Below are 8,618 nucleotides of genomic sequence, written 5' to 3'. Positions count from 1 at the left end.
ACACATAAGTTATATCATGCATTATTTGTCTTTGTCTGTCTGACATTTCACTTAGCATAATGTCCTCCAAGTCCATGCACATGGCTGCAAATGGTAAAATTTCATTCTTTTTTATGGCTGAGTAGTGCTCCATTTTACATACATTTATATATATATATAAAATACATCTTTAGCCATTCATCTGTTTGTGCACACTTAGGTTGCTTCTCTGTCTTGGCTATTGTAAATAATGCTGCTATGAACGTTGGGGTGCATGAATCTTTATGAATTAGTGTTTTTGGTGGGGTTTTTTTTGTTTGTTTGTTTGTTTTGGCTATATAGCCAGGAGTGGAATTGCTGGGTCATATGGTAGTTCTATTTTTAGTTTTCTGAGAAACCTCCATACTGTTTTCCACAGTGGCTGCACCAATTTACATTCCCACCAACATTGTTGGAGGGTTCCCTTTTCTCTGCATCCTTGCCAACATTTGTTATTTGTGTTCTTTTTGATGATAGCCATTCTGACAGGTGTGATGTGATATCTCATTGTGGTTTTGATTTGCATTTCCCTGATTAGTGATGTTGAGCATCTTTTCATGTGCCTGTTGGCCATCTGCATTTCCTCTTTGGAAAAATGTCTATTCAGTTCTTCTGCTCAGTTTTTAATCAGGTTGTTTGTATTTTGATATTGTGTTGTATGAGCTGTTTATATATGTTGGATATTAATCCCTTATTGGTCATACAATTTGCAAATATTTTCTCCCATTCAGTAGGTTGTCTTTTCATTTTGTCGATGGTTTCCTTTGCTGTGCAAAAGCTTTTAAGTTAAATTAGGTCCTACTTATTTCTGCTTTTTTCCCCCTTACTTTAGGAGATGGATCAAAAAAAGAATATTGCTGTGATTTATGTCAAAGAATGTCCTGCCTATGTTTTCCTCTAGGAGTTTTATAGTACCTGGTCTTACATTTAGGTCTTTAATCTATTTTGAGTTTATTATTGTATACAGTGTTGGAGAATTTCTAATTTCATTCTTTTACATGTAGCTGTCCAGTTTTCCTGGCACTACTTATTGAAGAGACTGTCTTTTCTCCATTGTAAATTCTTGCTTCCTTTGTTGTAGATTAATTTACCATAAGTGCATGAGTTTACTTCTGGGCTCTCTATCCTGTTCCACTGATCTATATGGATGACTTTCTTTATTAGCTTCATTTGCTAGTACATCTCTGCAGATAACATACCACAGTTTTAGTGGTTTAGTATCAGTTATGTCCACAAAAGTGAGCTTAATACATGAAGACTTATACTTTCAAGTAAAACTAATACAAATTCTTTTGGTTTTAATTTCTTCAGAATCACTTTCACAGTCATCATTTGTTTTATTACTGCTGCTGTTGCGTGTTAGGAAAAGTATGTTTTTTCTTGATTAAAAGAAGTCAAGTGAAGAGTGTTTTGACAACTGTAAGTTATAGTTAAATATTACTTTGAAAATTTGCCTTCCTAATTTAGCTAATATCTACAAATTTTAGACACACTTTTACAAAAACTTTTACAAAAAAGTTATATTTAATAAGTAAAAAATAACAAATTATAAAAAGACTTAAATGCTTTTATTTTCTCAGATTTTTATATACATTTGGTTTACAGTTGACCAACTAACCCTTAAAATATCACACATGGTAACATTGTCCTACTGTACATACAGCTCTCAATACATATAACTCATGGACAGCACCTTTTCTATCCCTTGTTCAATGAAACAAGTTCCCTGATCGTGCACTGGATGTCAAATTGCATGAAAGTTTCTAAACACCTACTCTTCATCCTGTACTGCTCTCCTCGTGCGCTGCAACAAGCAGTTCGTGGGCTGCAGGGAACTGAGTATTGACCAGAAGACCTAAGTGAGTTGCCCAAAGTCCACTGGTGAGTAAGTAGTGCACCACCTTTCTCCTAGTCTAATGCCCTCTTCATTTCCTTCTCTAAGGAAATGAACAATTTCTTCATCCATTAAATGGTTTTTGAGAGAATTGGATGAGATTTATCCATGAAGTGTCTGCACAGAGTCTGCAGGAGAGTAGATGCTATGACTATGATTATCAACTCACTGTGTGAGCGAGACTGGTATCTCACCAACCAGATTCCTAACCCTAACTTTCTTCCTCAGGACAAAGTCATGCGGGGAGGGGTCAGTTCATTGGCACCATTCAATCAGCACAGATACCCACCAATGCTCTCTTTCCCAGTCCTTTCCTGTTTGAGAAGGAGCTTCCATTTGAGATCTTTATCTTCAGTTCTCCATATGACACAAGCCTAGGAATGGTGTCCCCAGGAGCTGTGCAGTGCGGTATACATGGTTGTACTTGGTGGCATTGTCTAGAACAGCCAGGACCAAGCCTTGGTACTGGGACACAGTCTTCTTCCAGGTAATAGATTCACCAGCTTTCCTCCCAGGGAAGTCATTGTGGTGACTATAAAACCAGCTTAGATAACATAATATAATCAGGATCCCAATGACCGTCCTTTACTCCTTTCACAAATCAACAGAAGGTAACTGTGACTTCAGACATGATCTGCAAAGAACAGAGATTTTATTTTGTGACTTCCGATTCTTTAGCCCAATACATACCTGTAGTTGATGTTTACTTGGATATCTGGTCCAGGACTGGTAGCACTTGATTAGTTTCCTTCTCTGGGATGCATAAAAATATGGGATGAAGGCAAACCCAGTGCCCTGGGCAACAAGAGGCAAGGTCAGCTAGGTATAAACTTCAAAGTGCTTAAGCATATCTTCCTTACTTTTTTGCAGAACCATGATTGTCACATTTTTTAGTTAATGAATGAATGAGTGAAAAACAATCAACACCTGAATGTATAAGTCACAATGTAATTCCCAGGGACTGCATGATACACCTTGAAGCAACCAATAGTCTGACCTTTAAGGAGTGTGAAATGCAGGTGGGCCAAAAGCATGGGGAAACATTCAAAGGCAACAGAAGAGTGGTGATCATTTTGAAATGCACAGAAATATCGGATCACTATGTTGTACAGCTGGAACTAACATAGTGTTGTAGGTCAATTATACTTCAACTGAAAAAAAAAGAAGGCCAGTTGCAGAGAAACGCACACACACACAATGGAGAAGAAAATTCTGCAACATGCTCCAACATGGATGAACCTTGGAGTCTTTATTCTAAGTGAAATAAGCCAGTCACAGAAAGACAAACACTGTATGATTCCACTTGTAGGAGATGTCTAGAGTGGTGAAATTTATAGAGAAAGAAAGTAGAGTGGTTGCCAGGGGCTGGGGGAGAGGGAAATGGAGAGTTATTGTTTAATGGGTAAAGTTTCAGTTTTGCAAGAGGAAAGAGTTCCGGAGATGGATGGTGGTGATGGTTGCACAACAAGGTGAGTGTACTTAATATTACTGAACTGTACACTTAAATATGGTCAAGATATGTAAAATTTATGTTATGTGCACTTTGCCACAGCTAAATGTGTCTTCTCCATATTTTAGCCTACAGGATACCCTTCAATTATGAGGACTCCTTTTAAACATCAAGAAGTTTCATGGGGCCTGTCTTCACCTTCTAGCTGTTCATTCTTCATGCATTCAACAAAAGACATTATTTCAAACCCTGATAGAGAATAGAATGACCAAAAACTACTATAACATTTATAATCCTTTTGAAGGGATGTGTATATTTCATTTATTACAATAGCATCTATTGAAAACAATGATGCTAACAGAGAAAGAAATATTTTTTTAATATATGAGAAGGTGCTAAACCTTACTCACAGAAATGAAAATGCAAATAAAAAGACATTAAAATATCATTTTACATATTTCACATTGGCAAAGATGAAAAAGTTTGATAACACTTGGATTGGGGGAACCATTAACTTATCAAATTATTATTGATCACCTATTATGAGTCTATGTTGGACACTGAGTAATCAGCAGTTAACAAAGTAAACAAAAATTCCTTCTTTCCAGGAGCATACATTCCAATATGGGAACAGGGGTATACATACAGTAAATGAAAATGGAAAAGAGAAGAAAAGAGAAACAGAGAGGGACAGAGAAAGAGTGTGTGTCATATAAGGAGTCCTCTAAAGAAAAATAAAGCAGTGTAAAGTATGGTAAGTGACCAAAGGGTACTGTTACTTTAGATAACGTGATCAAAGAAGACTTTCCTGATAAGGTGACAATTGTGTAAAGGCCTAAATGAAGTGGGGGGTAAGTCTTGGGGATGTCTGGTAGAAGTGTTTTCCAGGTAGTGTGAAGTGGTCAGGTGACTCCTTTCACAGATACCAATTATAAAAATTGGACTAGGGAATTCCCTGGCCATCCAGTGGTTAGGACTACGTGCTTTCACTGCTGAGGGCTCAGGTTTGATCCCTGGTTGGGGAATTAAGATCCCACAAGCCATGCAGCATGGCCAAAAACAAAAACAAACAAACAAACAAACCCCCAAAAACTGGACTAAAAGTTAGACAATAGTTTCTTAGATATGGCAACAAAACCACAAGCAACCAAAGAAAAAATAGATATATCAGGTGACATTAAAGTTTAAAACTTCTGTACTTCAAAGGACATTATCAAGAAAGTAAAAAGGCAATGCACAGAAACGGGAGAAAGTACTTGTAAATCATGTATTTGATGAGGGTCTAGTATCCAGGATATATAAAGAACTCTTACAATGCAACTGGGTCCTCTCTTTGGGTCTCATCATGCTGAAATCAAGGTGTCAGCCAGGTTCCAATTTCATCTCAACCTCAGGGGCCTCTTCCAAGCTCACTGGTTTGGGGCATAATTCAGTTCCTTGCAGTTGCAGGACTGAGGCCCTCAGTTCCCAGAGGCTACTTGTTATTCTCTGCCATATGGCCTTCTCCACAGCTTAAAAGACCAGCAGGGGAGCATCTCTGGCTTGGAATCTCTCTGACTTGACTTCCTTTCTGATGCCCTCTTTTGAAGGGCTCACCTGATTAGGTCAGGCCCATCCAAGATCATCTTTTTTTAAAAATTAACTCAAAATTGCCTGATTAGGGATCTGAATTACATCTTCAAAATCCCCTCAAGTCCCTTTGCCATATATGGTAACTTAATCCCAGGAGTGATGTCCCATCATATCCACAAGTCCCATCTACACCCAAGGGGAGGAGATTATACAGGGCATGTACACCAGGGGACAGAAATCTTATAAATCTGCCTGAAGGTGAGGGAGAAAGTCAAATAGATATGTGAGGGAAGAGAATTGCAGGCATCAGGTAGGGCAAGTGCAAAAGTCCTGAGGTAGGGGATACCTGGCACACTTAAATGCGGCTAGAACAGAGAGGGGAGGTAGCAGGAGATGAGATCAGAGAGGCAAAAATGGGCTAGTTTTTGGGGGAAACTTCTAGGACTTTTATCCCCCCAGAATGTTTTAATGAAAATTTTCAAATACAAAAAAGTTTAAAAATTTTTACAATGAAATCCGTATACCTTCCACTCAACTTTCCCATTAATGTTTTAACTACACTTATTTCATCACATCTGTCCATCTGTCTACACAGCTAATTTTGGGGGAATAAATTTCCAAGTAAGTTGCAGACAACAATACACCTCCCCCTAAATACTTCAGCATTCATTATCATTACCTAGAATTCTATATTTAGTACGTTCTTTCTTCTGATGTAAAATGAAAATACAATTAAATGCAAAATTCTTAAGTGAATAGTCATGGAGTTTTGATACATGCAGAAACCTTGGAACCAAAATTCCTATAAAGATATAATTACCATAACCTCCCCCCAAATTCCCTTATGTTCCTTCTCATTTCCCCTGGAACCTCCCCTAAGTAATCATTTTTTTGATTTTTTTTCCCACCATGGATTTTCTTCACCTGTTCTAGAACCTCCTATATATAGAGGTATACAGTATGTATTCATGTAGATAAGACTTCTTTCACTCAGTATAATATTGTTGGGATTCATCAAGGGTCATTGCACATATCAGTAATTCATTTCTCTTTGCTGTCAATGTATATACCTCAATTTATTGATTGAGTCATCTGTTGATATATATTGGGGTCGTTTGCAATTTGGGGCCATTATGAATAAAGCTGCTATGAACATTTTTATACAAATCATGTTGGACATTCGTTTTCATCTTAGGCAAATACCTATGGATGGACTTGCTAGGTCCTAGGGTAGATGTATGTCTAGTTTTATAAGAAAGAAACTCCGTATCCGGCCGCTGCCACGAGAGAAGGTGCCGTCGTGTCCACGCATCTGCAACGGATGGTCGTGAGGAACTGCTCCAGCTTCTTGATCAAGAGGAACAGCAGACGTACAGCACCGAACCCAATAACCTGAAGGCCCGCAACTCCTTTTCGCTACAACGGGCTCATTCACCGCAAGACTGTGGGCGTGGAGCCGGCGGCGGAGAGCAAAGGGGTCGTGGTGGTCATGAAGCCGGGATCCGGCCAGCGAAAGGCAGACACTTCCTTCGTGCGGACCACCATCGACAAGAACGCCCGGGCCACCCTCAGCAGAATCCCGCACATGATCCGAAAGGACATACGGATTTGCGTATGGCCCTCATCCGCAGAGCCAGCGCCATCCTGCGCAGCCAGAAGCCTGTGATGGTGAAGAGAAAGCGGACCCGCCCCACGAAGAGCTCCTCAGCGATCTATCCCCTTCCCCAATGCAATAAAGCTGTCAACTGACTTGCCTCAAAAAAAAAAAAAAAGAAAGAGAAACTTTTTGCAAACTGGTTCTACCACTTACTTTACATTTCTATCATGAATGAATGAGTTTCAGTTCCTCTAAGACCTCGCTCTAAGACCTTTAGTGTTACCAGTATTTTTAATTTTAGTCATTCTGATGCGTGTATAATGGTATAAAAACAAATCTTAAGTGTGCTGAATTTTAAACTGATCAGAGATTTCAGGGTCTTGAGAATTGTCTCTTTGGAAAGGTGCCAAACAGCTGAAGTCTGTATGTTGAAAACTATAAAATATGAAGTTGCTTTTGAGAAAATTGATTGAATGAGGTTTTGTTTGTTCTTTAGCCAGAAAAACAGATGATACAATGTCTGCATTAAATGATTTTTAAATCAATAATTCTTTTTTTTCCAGCTGACTTTCAACCTGGAAAAAGAAATTTAACTTTGGGCTACAGGCCAAAAAATTGGGAAAAAAATCTTTGTCCTGAGGTTAGGGTCTTTAAATCTTGCCTATAGCAAAAACTCTGGTTCTAGAAAAGGTGCAGGGAGGAGGTAAACCTCCCTCTTCTTAGTAAATAACTCATTTTTGCATTGTGTTGCTTCCTCCCCCCACCAAAAACCCGTATACTAAATTTGGCGATTTTGCATTAAATAACTTTCAAATTGTAGAACATTTAAAAATATCAATTAAATTGGAAGATTTATCATCTTACCTTATTTGTTAAAGAATGTAATTTTGTGCTTAACTCTGTAGTGATATTTATTACAGAATGCAAAATCAAGAATTTGGAATATGGCATATTTGATTCCAAGCCAGAATTTGAATTTCTGCACTAACCTAAATAGCTAAAGTTTTGAGTAAAGATGATATAAACATGAGATTTCAAGAGCATATTTGAAATTATAATGTATTTTAATTATATATACATATATAATTTTATATTTATATATATATATATATCACTGGTGACTTTTACAGAATGGTTCTAGAATGACTCAGATAATCTGTACATTATATAAATCTGCACATGACCTAAATCTGGGTATGGTTGTTTGTTTTTTTTAAAATTTATTTTATTTTATTTATTTATTTTTGGCTGCGTTGGGTCTTTGTTGCGCATGGGCTTTCTCTAGTTGCAGAGACCAGGGGCTACTCTTCATTGAGGTGCGCAGGCTTCTCATTGCGGTGGCTTCTCTTGTTGTGGAGCACGGGCGCTAGATGTGAGGGCTTCAGTAGTTGTGGCACGTGGGTTCAGTAGTTGTGGCTTGCGGTCTCTAGAGCGCAGGCCCAATAGTTGTGGCGCACAGGCTTAGTTGCTCCGTGGCATGTGGGGTCTTCCCAGACCAGGGCTCGAACCCGTGTCCCCTGCATTGGCAGGCGGATTCTTAACCACTGTGCCACGAGGGAAGACCTGGGTATGGTTTAAAGATCCATAATGGAAAAATTTTCTAGTTTTTTATTTTTACCTTTATTGGGATATATTTCACATATAATAAAATTCACCTGTTTAAAGTGTACAGTTTTTAAATTTTTTTTATTGAAGTATAGTTGAATTACAATGCTGTCAGTGGTTTTTACTATATTTAAAAAGTTGTACAACCATCATTACAATCTAATTTTAGAATATTTTGAAAACCCTTCCCAAAACCCTTCCCCAAAACCCGTTTCCCAACCTTCCCACCCAATCTGTAGCCCCAGGCAACTACTAATCTATTTTATGTGTCCATGAATTTGTCTATTTTGGACTTTTCATATAAATGGAATCATACAATATGTGCTCTTTTGTGACTGGATTCTTCCACATAGCTTAACATTTGCAAGATTCATCCATGTTTATTTGTGGGGTTTTTTTGGCTGTGCCACGTGAGTTCCTGGACCAGGGATAGACCCCGGACCATAGCAGTGAGTGTATGTGGCAGTACAGTCTTCAGCATG

General features: G+C 38.3%; 1 pseudogene; it reads left to right on the top strand.

Annotated features, from left to right (window-relative positions):
• The first annotated feature begins 3,365 nt into the window (after positions 1–3,365).
• On the top strand, positions 3,366–6,683 carry LOC103001632 (60S ribosomal protein L28-like; annotated as a pseudogene).
• Positions 6,684–8,618: the final 1,935 nt, after the last annotated feature.

This window comes from Balaenoptera acutorostrata, chromosome 16 (assembly GCF_949987535.1).
Source record: "Balaenoptera acutorostrata chromosome 16, mBalAcu1.1, whole genome shotgun sequence".
Taxonomy (NCBI): domain Eukaryota; kingdom Metazoa; phylum Chordata; class Mammalia; order Artiodactyla; family Balaenopteridae; genus Balaenoptera; species Balaenoptera acutorostrata.
Note: the sequence above shows the minus strand (reverse complement) of the source record. Positions and strands in the feature narration are given on the sequence as shown.